The sequence below is a fragment of the Herpailurus yagouaroundi genome, unplaced genomic scaffold, assembly GCF_014898765.1.
Source record: "Herpailurus yagouaroundi ecotype Mexico unplaced genomic scaffold, PumYag 159, whole genome shotgun sequence".
NCBI lineage: Eukaryota > Metazoa > Chordata > Mammalia > Carnivora > Felidae > Herpailurus > Herpailurus yagouaroundi.
In genome coordinates, this window is record NW_024412400.1 from 26603702 (window position 1) to 26620701 (window position 17000).

The following is a 17000-nucleotide window of genomic DNA, read 5'->3' on the forward strand; positions in this document are numbered from 1 at the left end:
TAGAGTTGCTAGATATCGAGGGTGCCTGATGTGGGCCTTGGGAGGGTCATGTACGAATCAGTTTGGGCTGCCATAGCAGAATACCACAGACTGGGTGGCTTAAACATCAGAAACTTCCTTCTCATAGTTCTGGAAGTCCAAACTGGACTGGAAGTCTAAGACCAAAGTGTGGACGATTTGAAAAAAGAAGAGGGCTCCTGGGTTTGAGAAAGCTGCCCTCTCACTCCGCCCTCAAATGGCCTTTCCTCTGTGGGGAGAGAGTGAAGGAGGGAGGAAGGGAGGGAGTGAGGGAATGAGGATGGGGGCGGGGAGAGAGGGAGAAGGAGAGAAAGGGAGGGAGAGTTCTCTCGTGTCTCTTCTTACAAGGACACTAATTCCATAGAATTAGAACTCTATCCTTATGACCTCATTTAACCTTCATTACCTCCTAAAGGCTGTATCTCCAAATGCAGTCACATTGGGGCTTCAGTATATGAATTTTGAGGTGACATAAACATTCAGTCTATAAAGGATCACAAGCAGCTGGTGGGTGCCCCCACGGACCCAGAGGGGAGTTTGCTCTCTGGCAAGTTTCTGGTTCAACAGAATCCTATTTGTTCCTCCTCTCAGCCCAGTGACAAAGGAGATGGGATAGGAACCAGTTTTATATAAAATAATCACAGAAACATTAACGTTTTGATTCCATTTCTGTGGCAATTATTTTTATCTGATCACAAAATGATGACTATGTGTTCATGGCAGCAAGTTTGTAAAACACAGAAAAGCACAGGAAAGAAAGAAATATCACTTATAATCTTTTCTCCAAAAGGTAATCATTTGGTATAATCCAGAAATGCCTAGAATACTATCTTTTTCCCCTTCCTTAACACACTACCTTGTACCTGATTTTGCTAACGCATTTTCACGATTAGAATGAAATGGAAATGCTCCATCTTGTTTGAAAGAGCTGCTCATTGTGCAGGTGTGTGTATGCGTTTCTCTCTTTTAGGCGTAACCTCAGCTGCCTGGGCATAAAGGGGTTGAGCATATCTATCCTGAGGATGGTATGTGATTTGAGCTGTGAGAGGAGTTGTTCAGGTGTTGGCTGTTGCCATCCTTGGAACGCTTATAAGGTCCGCCTGTAGTTCTCCTTGCATTTAATAGATGGTGGTATAACTCTTCCTCAGAGCTCCTCTGACCCAAGCAGAAAGTGTACTTGGAAAGCTTTCAGGGAAGAGAGGGCAATAAACCACAAGAGACTCTTAATGATAGAGAGCAAACTAAGGGTTGATGGAGGGATGTGGGTGGAAGATGGGCTGGATGGCTGATGGGTATTAAGGAGGGCAACTGTTGTGATGAACACTGGATATTGTATGTAAGTGATGAATCACTGAATTCTTCTGAAACCAATATTGCACTATATGTTAACTAAAATGTAAATTTAAAAAATGTTGAAAAAGAAAAGAAAAAAGAAAAGCCATGAGTTAGACAATCTGACCAAGGATTGGAAACAATATCTATTGTTCTAGATACTATTCAATCTATAAGACACTTTCCAACATTATTTCATGTACTTACCTACTCCTACCACTAAATCTTGGATGTTGGCATTGTTCTTTCTAATTTTTCCCCTTGTTCTTCCCATTCTCAGAAAGGTGAAGCTTCTTGACCCAGGCACCTAACAGAAACTGGCTTGGAATTCTTTTTGATCCCCAGAACAGTGCTCCTTCAGCTCTACTCCATTGTTCCAAAACATTGGCTGCCACCGAAGGTCAGAGAATTCTGAAGGTCAGAGCCCAAAGTGGGTCGGGTAGGAGGATAGACTGAGACAGAAGGGAGAAATTTCCTGCTTGACATAAAGGAGCTGGACTTTGCTGTCTACCTCAGATGCTCCCCTCCCAGCCCTGGGGGTTCTGGTCTGGCCCAAGTCTGGAAGAGGAAACAGCAGGGATGGACTGAAAGAAAAGCTGAACTGTGAGGCAAGGAATCTTAAGGACAGCCCTGGCCAACCCCACAGGGAGCTTTGGAGCTAAAAGTCTGGCCAAAGTTGCCTCAGGTGTGTGGAATTAGTTGGGACCAATGGCTGCCTCCACTAGCCGTTGGAAGTGGGATGCCCCAGGAAGGGCACAGTCATGGGTGAGGCAGCTCTGGAGGGGCCCACCTGAGAGCTGTCTGCCAACCGTGCTCCTAGCAGCTGGGGCAACATCCCTCTGTTGAGGGGACCTCTGGGGGATGCATCTGCATCACAGTGCTGTTACAGCATTGTTTCCAAATTTCCAAAGCTTCCTGAATCCGATAGGACACACTCAGAAGCATTAGTGTAGCATCCGAGGCCTCAGAGATTGGGTCTTCACATCCAGTCTCTGGCCTCACCGACGGTGACAGTTGTTCTGTCCCTTCAAGTTTTCACTTGAACAATACTAAATAGAACATGTATAGTTTTCTGGAAATTCGACATCCTACTTGTCCATGCTGCTGCCTTTGGTGATACTTCTGTGGGGAGTGCCCTATTAATTCTTTTGTTTGTAAAGTATTTCATAGGCATCTACCAGATCCATTACCTGTATCAAAATCCAGCTCAGGTCTTATTGCCTCTCTGAAAACCCCTCTGATTATCCCTTTTAAAGAAAGAATTAGGGGCGCCTGGGTGGCGCAGTCGGTTAAGCGTCCGACTTCAGCCAGGTCACCATCTCACGGTCCGTGAGTTCGAGCCCCGCGTCGGGCTCTGGGCTGATGGCTCGGAGCCTGGAGCCTGTTTCCGGTTCTGTGTCTCCCTCTCTCCCTGCCCCTCCCCCGTTCATGCTCTGTCTCTCTCTGTCCCAAAAATAAATAAACGTTGAAAAAAAAAAATTAAAAAAAAAAAAAAGAAAGAAAGAATTAGTCATTACCTGCCATAGGCTGACTTGGGCACACTTCTCTTTTTGCCTTTTTTCCACCAGGTTTACGTCATTTACCTATTAGTCTCCTTAGACTGTGAGTTTTTTCACCTTAGAACCGCCTGCCCTGCACAGGGCCCAACTGATTTTCTTTCAGTCCTGATTTTGTAACTCTCTATCTGTTTTCAGAGACTGTTGGAAAGGACCCCCCCACCCCCAATAATGCTTGACTCATGCCATACCTCTTACTGTAGAAAATTTCTCTGCTTTGTAGATGTTCTGCACTTGTTCCAGATGTCAGGACATCAGTGCCCCATCAGCCAAGTGGAAAAAGTTTTATGTGTTTTTAATTTCCTCTTTGGATCAGTTATCATATCATCACTATGAACTGTTTTGGGGATATTGGTTTTTCTGATGAAGGAATTAAGATTAGAAAGGCCAAGTGAAATCAAATCTCACGTAATGAATCATTTGGTAGCCTAAAGTTAGAATAATTTTTGTTATTAAATTTTATTAAACTTTGTTAAATTTTTGCCATCTTGAGATCTTGTGTTGGATTATTCCTTTGGTTTTTGAATAGCCCCAGAGGTATGTTTTCAATGTGGCTGGGGATTCATAGTTGGGACTATGGTGTTACGGGAAATACCAGGACTGGGCACCAGAATTCAGCATGTGATTCCCTCTGTGATTTCCCTGGTGACATACACAACTGACTCCATGTTTTCTGGACCTTGGTCTTTTCTGGCTAAGGAGACAGGGGATGAGAAGAACATCTCTTGCCTCCTGTAGTCTGTCTAAATTTTGCACACAAACTAATCCATTCCTTCTTTGGCTCTTCTCTTACCTTAGGCACCTAAAAGAAGCAAGCCCAGCTGAGGACAAAAGAACCACCCAGTGGAGTCCAACACAGATTGTCGCCTCACAGTATAATGAGCTGAATAAATGATTGTTGTTTTAGAACACTAAGTTTTGGGGTGATATAATTTGAAGAAAGTTGGGCTGAGCTGGCTCATGTATCTGCAGCCAGCCACCAGTCTGTTGATCAGTTAGCTGGCTTAGGGCATCTTCCTAATGAGAAAACAATTATATATTTGTATGCATCTAGTAATAAAGCCTTAAAATATATAAAACACCAATGCAGTTAAGTTAAAGGAAGCTTTAGAAGCAGAAGAACGGGAAAGGAAGAGGTAATATAATCTCTGTTTGTAGATGATATGAATATGTTTCTGGAAAAATAAAAAGATCTAAGAGAACAGCAGTGTTACAGATAGAGACTGCTCTATCAGCCTGGATCTTGCAGTGATCAGGAACAACTTACCATGAAGGACACAAAATACAGCTGAGAAGGAACCTTTTTTGCTGTAAACCACTGAGATTTAGGGGATGTTACTGCAGCATTACCGAGCCTATTCCCAGGGATATGGAGAGAGAGCAATGGGGACTCACAAACATGGTTCTAGGGAGTGAAAATTAGAAAGAATTCTGGCATTTTCTATTAAAATTAAAAATACAAATACCCTGGATCAGCAACTTCAGTCTTAGGTGTATCCCCTGGAAACTCATGTGCATGATCACCGGGATACATACACGTTAATATGCAATGTTCACAGCAACAAGTTCAGACCCCCAAGTCATGAACAACCCATATGTCCATTAATAAAGACATGGGTGAACATGCTGTGCTACATTAAAACAGGGTGTACAGAAATGGAAAGGAGTTAATGAAACTGAATTAAGATTCGGCAACATGGCTGAATCTTACAAAAGATATTTTGGAGAGAAAGGAATATGCACAGAATAGGATTCCATTCATCTGAGCTTCAAAAACAGGCAAAATTAAATTATATTGCTATACCTTATGTGGTGAGACTAGGCAGAAAAAAAGCAAAGATGCAGTTACCATTGGAGTCAGGATGGCAATGTGGTACAGGCTGTGATGTGTCACCCATACCCGCCTTTTAGGAATGAAGAATTCTTTCCTCCAGCTGCTGTGAGTGCTGCTGGTTGGTGACCCTCAGAGGCTAGTCTTCACTGGAGATTTCCTCGGTTGAAGAAAAACTCGCATCCTGCCATGGGCAGATGTATCCAGTGACTGGTCAGTATTAAATTTAAATTATAAAGGTCCAACCCCACCACTTGGGACACTTACGGGGCCATCCCAGCTCTGAGCTGTCTGTGGGGTCAGCTAAGAACTTCTTTGGGACTCCCACACAGCCCAACTAGTGTCTCTGCCTAATTGGATCCTCTTCCCTTCCTTTCCACAGGTGTTGGCCTCAAAAGCACTCCCTTATAAATAGTCTACATGTTAAGCTCTGTTTCAGAGCCTGCTTCCTAGGGTCCCTAGTTTGTCATCCTTTTGCAAAGGGAGGTGCCTGGGATTGGGAAGTAGAACATGGATGGCAGTTATGTTCAAGTCTCCTACCAGAGTTCTGTCTCCACAGGTATTTCCTTTACGTGTAGTCCCTAAAGTGTACATTTATGTTTTGTGCCATTGATTTATGTTCTACGCACCACAGTACTCCAGAAATTCCTTGGAAATACAAAGCCAGAACATGTGAGCTAATGTTATCTGCATATAACTTTGGATTCAGGCAAGTAGAACACGTTCTATGTTGGTCTGAGTTAATGTCTTTCTTTGGGAGTGGAAGCAAGCTCTTCACTATGTATTTATGAGTGGGTTCATTGTAAAAGCATGAGTTTTTCATTCATCAGAAGACAGCACTTACATCAGAATGCCTTCTGTTAGGAAAAGAAATACTCAGACTGGGCCTGGGTTTGATTTCTTAATCACTTTCCTCAGGGGAAAGTGAAGAGTTATGTCCGATGTTCAGTCTCATTTTAATCTTGAAGTCCATTGAAATACCTTGGTTGTTTTATTTTAATTCTAGTACAATTAATGTACAGTGTTATATTAGTTTCAGGTGTACAATACAGTGATTCAACAGTTCTATGTTCGTGCTCATCAGTATAAGTGTACTCTTTTTTTTTCTTTTTTAAAGTTTAGAGAGAGAGAGAGAGAGAGAGAGCATGAGAGCGCACAGTCAGGGGAGGGGCAGAGACAGAGGGAGAGAGAGAATCCCAAGCAGGCTGTGCACCACCAGCACAGAGCCCAATGTGGGGCTCGAACTCACAAACTTTGAGATCATGACCTGAGCTTAAGTCATACGCTTAACTCACTGAGCCACCCAGGTGCCCAATATAAGCGTACTCTTAATCCCCATCACCCATTTAACCCATCCCCCCACCTGCCTCCCCTCTGGTAACCATCAGTTTGTTCTCTATACTTAAGAGTCTGTTTTTTTTATTTGTATCTTTTGTTTAATTTGTTTTTTATTTATTAAATTCCACATATGTATGGAATCACCTGGTATTTGTCCTTCTCTTACTTACTTCACTTACCACTATACCCTCTAGCTCCATCCATGTTGTTGCAAATGGCAAGATTTCGTTCTTTTTATGGCTGAATAATATTCCATTGTATATATATACCACATCTTCTTTATCCATTCATCTATTGAGGGATGCTTGAGTTACTTCTACAATTTGACTGTTGCAAATAATGCTGCAATGAGCATAGGGGTGTGTATATCTTTTTGAACTGGTGTTTTTGATTTGGGGTGGGGGATACATAGCCAGTAGTTGAATTACTAGATCATATGGTAATTCTATTTTTCATTTTTTGAGGAGCTTCCATACTGTCTTCCAGAGTGGCTGTACCAGTTTGCATTCCCACCAATAGTGCATGAGGGTTCCCTTTTCTCCACATCCTTACCAACACTTGTTTCTTGTGTTGTTCATTTTAGCCATTTTGACAGGTGTGAGGTGATATCCCATTGTGGTTTTGATTTGCATTTCCCTGATGATGAGTGATGCTGAGCATTTTTTCATGTCTGTTGGCTATGTAGATATCCTCTTTGAGAAAAGTCAGTTTATGCCTTCTGTCCATTTTTAATTGGATTATTTGTTTTGTTTTGTTTGGGGGTTGAGTTGTATAAATTCTTTATATATTTTGGATACTGACCCCTAATCAGATATATCATTTGCAAATATTTTCTCCCATTTAATAGATTGTCATAATTTTGACTCTTAGAACTGGGCAGGACTTAGAAAGAAATTTAAAAGGAGAGATATAAGAAGTAATATTTATTTATCCAAATAAAAATTTACTGAACCCTTCTTATCTTAGTTATTATATGTTAAGAACACTTCTATTAGCTTGGGTTATAGAAGTGAAGAATAAAGAAATGAATTCTTGCTTTCATCTGCTCATGTAGTTACCTTTTATTTTTATTTAAAAATTTTTTTTAATTTTAGAGAGAAAGTATGAGTGAGAGAGAGGGGCAGAGGGAGAGGGAGAGGGAGAGGGAGAGGGAGAGGGAGAGAGAGAGAGAGAGAGAGAGAGAGAGAGAGAGAGAATCTTAAGCAGGCTCCACACTCAGTGCAGAGCCTGACGTGGGGCTCGATCCCACGACCTTGGGATCATGACCTGAGCTGAAATCAAGCAGTGGATGCTCAACTGACTGAGCCACCTGGGAACCCCACCATTTTTTTATTTTGGTATGTGGTGAGAGCACTTGAAATCTACCCTTTTAGCAAATTTCCTGTATACAACATAGAATTATTAACTAGAGTCATAATGCTGTACATTATATCTTTAAATATTCATCCTACATAACTGCAACTTTGTACCCCTTGATCAACATCTCCCCATTTCTCCCACCTGTTAACCACTCTTCTGTTTCCATGTATTTGATTTCTTTTTTAGATTCCACATATAACTGAGATCATACAGTATTTTTCTTTCCATATCCGAATTCTTTCCCTAGTGTAATGTCTTCTAAGTTCATCCATGTTGTTGCAAGTGGAAGAGTAACCATTTTTTAAGACTGAGTAATATCACATTGTATATTTATTCATCTGTCAAAGGACACTTAGGTTGTTTTCACATCTTGGCCATTGTGAATAATGCTGTAGTGAATATGGGAGCACAGATATTTCCAAGGTACTGGGTTCAATTCCTTTGGATAAACACCCAGAAGTGGTATTGCTGGATCATATGATAGTTCTAATTTTCATTTTTTTAGAGGCCTCCGTATTATTTTCCATAATGATTGTGCCAATTTACATTCCCACCAAGAGTGTACAAGTAGTTCTTCTTTCTCCACATCCTCACCGACATGTGTTACCTCTTTTTAATGATTGCCATCCAAGTGTGAAGTGATTTCTCACTGTGGTTTTGATTAGAATTTCCCTGATGATTAGTGATGTTTAGCACCTTTTCATGTACTTTTGGCCATTGGTATATCTTCTTTTGAAAAATGCCTATTCAGGTACTTTGCTTCTTTTTTTTCAGCCTGGTTGTTTGCTTTCTTGCTATTGAGTTGTAGAAGTTCCTTATATATTTTGGATATTAACTCCTTATCGAATATATGGTTTGCAAATATTTTCTCCCATTCCATAGGTTGCCTTTTCATTCTGTCAATTGTTTCCTTTGCTGTGCAGAGCTTTTTAGTTTGAGGTTGTCCCTCTTGTTTATTTTTGCTTTTGTTGCCTAAGCTTTCGGTGTCACATTCAAAAAATTATTGCTGGTCAGCAGCGTGACAGAGTACTTGATCCTGGCCTTTGTCTCCTCACACACCAGCACCAAAACAATAGCAATTAGGCAACTATCCGAAATAACAATGGAAGGGCTCGGATTCCATCAAGAATCTACTGTAACACAGTGTAGCAAAAAATGAATCACTGCATAAAAAAGATCACTGGGGAAATTGTCTTAGTTGGGACATTGGAGACGACTAGGACGAAGAAGAGGGGCAGGGGCTCCCACAATCAGCTGTGCAGCAGGTGCTACTTGCTGCCATCTCCCTGGTGACCTGCTCTGCAGAGGGACCCCTCCTGCCTTTGCCACGGAGGGCCTCACAGCCCCCGCAACAGTGGCAGATTCCCCATAGCTCTCATAGCAGAGGACCCCATAACGTTCACTGGCATGGACCCCAAGAGCCAACAGCTTTTGCCACAGACATACCAAGAGCCGTAGCTGCCACAGACCCCCAGAAGAAAGATGCTGCAGTGTACCTTTCAGAAGGAGCTGCTGTTGTGTTGCCCTGGAACTCGCACTTCCTGCCCCCACAGCCCCGTGCATGCCTCGGACCCCAGAGCCATACCTGCTCCACATGTAGCTGCATTTCAGACACCAGCTTTGTGTGCACCTGCGCTCTAGACCCTGGCTTAATGGCTGCTGTGTGCACACTCACATCTCAGGTGCCAGAGCCACATAATGCAGGAAAACCAGCACCTCAGCCCCTCAGATGCTATCTCTGTCTATATCTTTGCTCTAGAACCTGGTTCTGTGGCCTCTCGGTGCTCACCTGTGACTCACGTACCCAAGTCATCATATTGTAGGCTAGCCAGTTGCCCTGGACCTGCCCTGCCACTGTTGCTCTGTGAATGCTCATACTCCAGACCCCACGTCCACAGTTGTGCCACAAGCACTCATACCTGAGGCACTGGAGCCACTACCACTGCAGGCTAGCCAGTGCCCCAGACCTTGGAGCAGCTGTCACTCTGTGAGCACCAGCGCTCCCGATTCCAGCTCACTGGCTGTTCGATAGGCACAAATGCATCAGACACCAGTGCTGCCACCACCATGAGGGCACCCATAGGCTTGACCCAGCACCAAGAGGAATCCCCTTGGCCATGACATCGCTCATAGGACAAAAAGAGATCAGGTGGTCCCCCGTGGCTGTTACCACTGAAGACTCCAGCAAGCTTTACTGCAGCTACAGACATCTTGGTTGAAACCTTGATTGTTGAGGATCCCTACAATCTTTGCCAGCACTAACCTCAGCTGAGAGATTTGCACAGAGATGATACTAGACCTTCCCCAAATCTGAAAGCACCACACCCCACCCAGCTGGCATCCTAGCACCCATCTGCAGGTGAACCATTTGTGTGTCCGAAGGAGGTGATTGCTTCAACAAATATGTAGACATCAAGGCTACAAAAAACATGAAAAATAAAGGAAACAGGACACCACCAAAGGAACATAATTTTCCACTAACAGACCCCAAAGCAAAAGAGCTCTACATATTGTTCGACAAAGAATTCAAAATGTTTTTTTTTAGGGAAGCTCAGCAAGTTATAGGAGGACACAGATAGACAACTCAATGAAATCAGGAAAATAATATGTGAATAAAATGACAAGTTCAACAGAGAGATAGAATTCATTAAAAAGAACAAACCGAAATTCTAGAGCTAAAGTATATGATGAATGAGATTTAAAAATGCAATAGCACCAACAGCAAACTTGATCAAACAGAAAATAAGAATCTGATCTGGAAGATAAGTCATTTGAAATTACCCGGTCAAAGAAGAACAAAAAATGAAAAAGGGTGAAACAAGCTTGTGTGAATTATAGGACACCACCAACTAAAACCATATTTGCATTATGGGAATTTCAGAGGAAGGACAGAAAAAAAGGAGCTGACAGATAATTAAAGAAATAATGGCTGAAAATTTCCTAAATCTGAGGAGGCATATGAACAGCCAGGCACATAAAGCTCAGAAGTCCCCAGACAGATTTAACACAAAGAGGACTTCATTGAGACACATTCTAATAAACCCGTCAAATATCAAACAGAGACCTTATTCACAATTTGTAAGTCAAAGAAAAAATCAAAGGAGAAATAAAAAAATATCTTGAGACAAATGAAAATGGAATTGTCACATACCAAAACGTATGAACTATAGTAAAAGCAGTTCTAAGAGGGAAGTTTATAGTAATATCTGTCTACAGTAAGAAAAAAACAATCTCAAATGAATAACCTAATTCTGTACCTCAAGGAAATAAAAAAAGAACAAACTAACCTTAAAGTTAGCAGAGGAAAGGAAATAACAAAGATTAGAGCAGAGAGCAATGAAATGGAGACTAGAAAGACAACCGAAAAGATGAACAAAAGAAAGAGCTCGTTTTCTAAAAACGTACACGAAATTGTCAAACCTTTAGCTGGACTAAAAAAAAGAGAGGAGACTCAAAATCACAAATGAAAGGGAGACATTATAATTGATATCACAAAAATATAATGGATCATAAGAGATTACTGTGAACAATTATACACCCCAAAATTGAATAACCTAGAAGGGATGCATTCCTAGAAACATACAATTTACCAAGACTGAATCATGAAGAAATAGAAAATCTGAACAGATAGATAATGAGTAAGAAGATGGAATCAATAGTCAAAAATCTCCCAACAAAGAAAAGCCCATGTTTTTGGTCTCAGCCTATCAGTAGTGATGCTATGGGCTAGAAATACATGGGGCACTCACCTGGACTGGTACCTGGTCTGGAAAGCCCCCACAGACATTTCCCTGACCAGAGCTAATGTTATGGCTGCACTGACCCTTGAGGCTCTTATTGTGATTGTAAGATGCACTTCAGCAACAACTCTCTGGGAACCTCGAAAAAAAGTAAGGTTTATTACAAATCCTGGAGGGCACGTAGTATGCCCTGGGGCCAATAGCAAGGTTGTGGGTAGAGAGACCGTGAGAGTGTGGTCCTGGGTTCTGCATTTATTAAGGTTGAAGGAGGAGTACCTAGGGTTTCACAGGCTCACTCACTACTGGTGAATTTAAAACAGAAGAGCAGGAGTTAAGTCACAGGAAGGGAAATGCAGGGTCATTCAAATGGTCAGTTTCGTAGGTCACCCAAGACTTGCATGGGTATGGCAACCTGGCCATTTATCTTGTGTGTGGCAGTATGTTTATTTGAGATGGAGGTCTTTGAAATGAATGCCTCTACAACCAGAAGATTAATGTTGGGAAATTAAACTAAAATCAAAAAAGCTAATTGTCAGGCATTTACAACACATCCCAGAACCAGATGGCTTCAGTGATTAATTCCATCACACATTTAAAGAATTAACATGATCCTTTTCATACTTTTCCAAAAAACTGACCAGGAGGGAACACTTCCAACCTCATTTTATGAAGCTGAAATTACCCTGTTACTAAAGCCAGATAAGTACACTAAAGAATAGAAAATGACAGGCCAGTGTCTCTGAGGAATATAGATGTAAAAATCCTCAACAAAATGCTAGTAGACAAAATTCTACAGCACATGAAAAGGATAATATACCACAATGAAGTGAGATTCATCCCTGGGATGCAAGGATGGTTTAACATATGCAAATCAATAAATGTGAGACACTACATTAATAGAACAAAGGATAAAATTGATCATGTCAATAGATGCAGAAAAAGCATTTGACAAAACTCAATATCTTTTTATGATAGAAACTCTTAACAAATTGGATATAGAAGAAATGTATGTCAACATAATAATGAACATATATGACCAGCCCACAGCTAGCATCATACTCAATGGTGAAAGGTTGAGAACTTTTCCTCCAATATCAGGCATAAGACAATGGTGCCCATTCTCCTCACTCCTTTTCAACACAGTACTAGAAGTCCTAGACAGAAGCAATTAGGAAAAGAAAAGGGAAATAAAAGACATTCAAATCAGGAAAGATGAAATAACATGGCTTTTCTGCAGATGATGTGCTCTTATATTTGGAAAACCCTATAGAATCCACCAACAAGCTGCTATAATAATAAGCAAATTCAGTAAAGTGGAAGGATTCAAAGTGAACATACAAAAATCAGTTGCATTTTATACACAAACAGCAAACTATTTGAAAGAGAAATTAGGAGAGCAGTCACATTTGCAATTGCATCAAAAAGAATAAAGTACTTAGGCATAAATTGAACTAAGGAGGTGAAAAACTAGTGCACCGGAAATTATAAGACATCGTTGAAGGAAACTGAATTTGACACAAATAAATAGAAAGATGTCACATATTCTTGGATTGGAAGACCGCAATCTACTGAACTAGTCTCCTACGGACAGATGAGTTGGTAACTTCCAGCTTTTAGTCAGTAGATACATTTTAAGACTGATATTAAAGACATTACATGGGCACTTATCCAACAGATGGACACCAGCAGAGGACCATAACAGCATACAAAGGTTGAATGTAAGTTTTGATTGCATTATGTTTTGGCAAATGTTGATAAAGAAATTCACTACTAGCAATGAGATTGCTGCAGCAAAAGAAGTATGTGTCTTAAATTTTATAGATCTTGCCAAATAGCCCTGCAAACTTAAATTCCTCCCTGTGGTATCATAATGCCCACTTCCTTATACATTTGTGAAATACATTATGAAATTACAAAACCAGCACCAGTTTCATCAAATTTCAAAATTTTGGTGAATCCAATCTATTAAAAATGGTAGCTTGTTTTTATTATGGTTATTTGATTATGAATATGTTGGTCACCTTTTTTAGGAGGCCTATTTTGATTTCTGGGTTTTCTTCAACAACTGCCAATCTATAGCCTTTAAGTCAAATTTTCTACAGAGTTCATTATCTCTACTTATTGATATTGGGATTTCTTTGCAAATAAAGAAAATTATCTGTCATATATGTAACTGATATTTTTTGTAGTTTGCCATTAGTTTTCAGACCTTGTTTTACATATATATATATATATATATATATGTGTGTGTGTGTGTGTGTGTGTGTGTAGTAAAGATAGAGAGTAGAAGTTTTCAAATTTTATGTAGCCAATCTGCCAATCATTTCCTTGTGGTCCCTCCCTTTGTGTATTTTTTTGTGTCTTTTCTCCTTTATGAAAAAAAATAAAACAAAATTATAGAATGATGTTTGCAATGATCACTTCTCTTAACAGCAGCAGCTCCCCACAATCTGTACCTCCCCAGGACTCTCCAAAGCTGGCAATGGGAAGAGACTCTCCAAGCTGGGAAAACACCTGACAAACAAACTTTGTCCCTTGAGTACTGACTTCCTTTCTTACTGTCTTTTTTTCTCACTGCCACCATCACACTGTCTCTTGGGATTTCAACCTTTCCAACGCTACTCTACTCTACACGCTGGAACCCCGAAAGCTCAATTTCTCAGACTCCCTTGTAGCAAGACAGGCTGTGTGACTCAGAAGTACATAGGAGCCTGTTGGTGTTGCCTTTCGGCTTCCTTGCTCTTGTCACCTACAATGTGCACATGAGGATGCGGAGGCACACCCCTTTGCTAGGGACAGCAGACCCTTGGAAAAAGTCTGACTTCTTGTTACAGGCATTTGAACTACACACTGTCAACTGCCTATCCTGGACTCCTTGTCATGTGATTACAAACTCCTTATTCATTTGATTAGGTTTATCAGGCTTTCTGGAACCAGCAACCAAACAGGACCCTACTTGATACAAAGGCACTTAAAACTCCCCCTTTAAATCTCTAGGTCAAGTAGACAAATCCCTCATCTCTTGTGCTTTAGTCAAGACTCTTTAGCACTTAAGTGACAGAAGCGAAACTCAAAATGAGTTAAGACAATAAGAAGAATTCATTGGCTTAGGTAACCCTTTGAAGGAACAGATACAGTTGGATTTTGGGAACAGGAGACTCAAATGGTGGTTAAGCATCATACTTCTACCTTTAACTCTAATTCTTTGTGTGGGTCCGTTCCAGTTTTCATACCAGTTCTTTCTAAAAGTCCTGGACCGTCATCCCAATAGTTTCTTGGCCACATCTTCTCAGCTAAACCACCAGAAAATAAGGGTTCTCTTCTTGTTTTGTGATATTAGCACACTTGCCACAGAGCGCTGGAACTCTCTCATCCCTTTCATCTGTTGGGTGTCATCCAAGATCTACCATGAGGAAACTTCTTTGACACTCTGACTCTGCATAGTCAAAATTAGCATCTCCCCTGTATGCTACTTCGTAGTCGCTTCTTGGTCCAGATTTCCTGTCAGGAAGTCTTCTCTTCTCCAGCGGACACATGTAGGAGGGTAGCTTTTATCTTGAAATCTCGTCAGCAAATCTGAATAAAACATAAACGTCCTTATCACTGCAGCTACATACCTAGGAGGAGGAGAGGAGAGAAACAGGTTATTTTCTCATGTGTCTCCCCCCACTCCTCCTCCAAGTCATGTGAGAATGTGCTTTTCTAAGGAAAACCACAAAAGAAAGCTCAACCATTTGTCATAAATAAACTAAGGCTCAAGGGGACTAGGAAGAATCATATGAGTCACAGTGTGGCTTTTGGATTTAGGTTGGATTCAGAATAATGAAAAAAAAAAGCAGGTTTTAAGAATTTAACCATTAACACATAGAGAGCAAGGCCAAGGGTAGAAAAACAAAAATGCCTCACTGCAAATTTATCATAATTTATGAGATAACTAGAGTTATACAAAGGGAGATGGTAGAAGTTAGGATTAACAGAATCATTTAAACCAGTTTTCTTTTCCTCTCTGAAAAACAACCGAGATTATAGGGGAAGAAAATCCCAAACCAGCATCTGTAAAGAAAAGCTGCCAAAGGCAGGGAAATCTAGCTAATTCTATTTTTATTTTATTTATTTATTTTTTTTAATGTTTAATTCTGAGAGAGGGAGAGGGACAGAGTATGAGCAGGGGAGGGGCAGAGAGAGGGAGACACAGAACTCGAAGTGGGCTCCAGGCTCCGAACTGTCTGCACAGAGCCCTACATGGGCTCAAACTCACAAACCGTGAGATCATGACCTGAACTGAAGTCGGATGCTTAACCTACTGAACAACCCAGGTGCCCCAAGGTAGTTCTGTTTTAGATGATAACCTATTTACCTCCTATTACTCCTGATTCCCCCTTTCTGCCTCTCTAGCATCTATCACTTTTATCATACTATGTAATTTACACCAAATAGTAACATGTATGTTTTCTTGTCTGCTGCAGCTTCCCCCATCCCCTCAATAGTATACATTCTACAAGGGTAGGGAGTTTTGCTTGTTTTGCTCACTGATACATTTCAAAAGCTTAAAACAGTGCCTGGAAATGGTGAGCACTCAGTAAATATTTGTTGAATGAATGAACATGTTTCTGCAGATGCTAGAAGTACATAGGATTCGCCATGAATATGTGGTATAATGGGATTACCAACTGGCAACCCTTGATCTTAGAGTAGATGGTTTGCCAGTCTTTCCTGAAACTCCATTTGATGCTAAGTAGTAGAAAGACATTTCAGGCTTACAGAGGAGTAGTAGGCATGCCATCTCATGAGAAGCACGCTGTGGAGAGGCAATATAAGGAGAAATGTTGTGGGAGGGCAAGGTCATTTAAAGAGAAGGAGACACAAAATCAATGCATGAACACTCTGTGGCATTGGCTTCACCAAAAGCCACCACATATGGCATCTGAGACAAAGGAGAAAAGCTCTGGAGCGGAAAGTGGTGGCAGCTTTTTAGGACCACAGATCTGAAGCCTACTTGCCAGCTGGACCAGTCACCCAGTCTGATATCTGACTATTCTTCAGCAAGCCGCTGACCAAGAGATACTGGCTTCTGTGGAAAAGATGAATAATAATCATAAAGAAACTAGCTGGGAATGTGAGAAAAATATTGAAAGATAAAAATGGAGAAACTCACTGTAAGAAGGACAACAGAATAATGATTTTGCAAAGTAGAAGAAAATATAAATACCTGAAATCAAATAAAGAAGATGAATTTAAGAATATGGCCTTTTTTGCACCAAGAGCTCAGAGAAGCAAGGGTTCAAAGAAGATAGAGGGAAAAAATGCTGAAAAGAGAGAAATAATGGTCTGGAAGACCTCAGGGAAAAAAAAATGGAAGACCGAAGCCATTATGTAATGGTAGCCCTAAAGTAAAGAAGGGAGAACAAGCAGTATTAAAACCCAATCAAGGGTATAAAAGATAGGTTTCAGAAAACTGAGAAAAATAAAATAGAATGGGAAAATATGAGTATAAAAGGATTAGAGAAGAAATAGTAGAAAAAAATTTACTTATACTCAGTATAGAGAACAATGGAATATAAAATGTTCAACAATATACATCAAGAAAATTTTTCTACAGTATATGCAATTAAGCAATATCCATGACTATTTCAGTAACTAGAATTGATTAATAAATGATTCCAAAATCTAGTGGTGTAAAAACTGTTTATCATGCTCCCAGACTCTGTGGATCATGAATTTCAGGTGGGCACAGTGGGGAGGGCTTGGCTCTGCTCCACAGTCCAGGCTCAAGGAGAGGGGAAATAGACTCTGCCACTTGAAGGAGTGGCTAGGTTATGGAAGAAC

At 40.7% G+C, this 17000-nt stretch overlaps 1 long non-coding RNA gene across 1 annotated transcript; it reads left to right on the forward strand.

Annotated features, from left to right (window-relative positions):
- The first annotated feature begins 1924 nt into the window (after positions 1-1924).
- On the forward strand, positions 1925-3821 carry LOC121033658 (uncharacterized). Its single transcript, XR_005792050.1, has 2 exons — positions 1925-2035; positions 3705-3821. It is a non-coding gene; the product is annotated as an uncharacterized LOC121033658 (long non-coding RNA).
- Positions 3822-17000: the final 13179 nt, after the last annotated feature.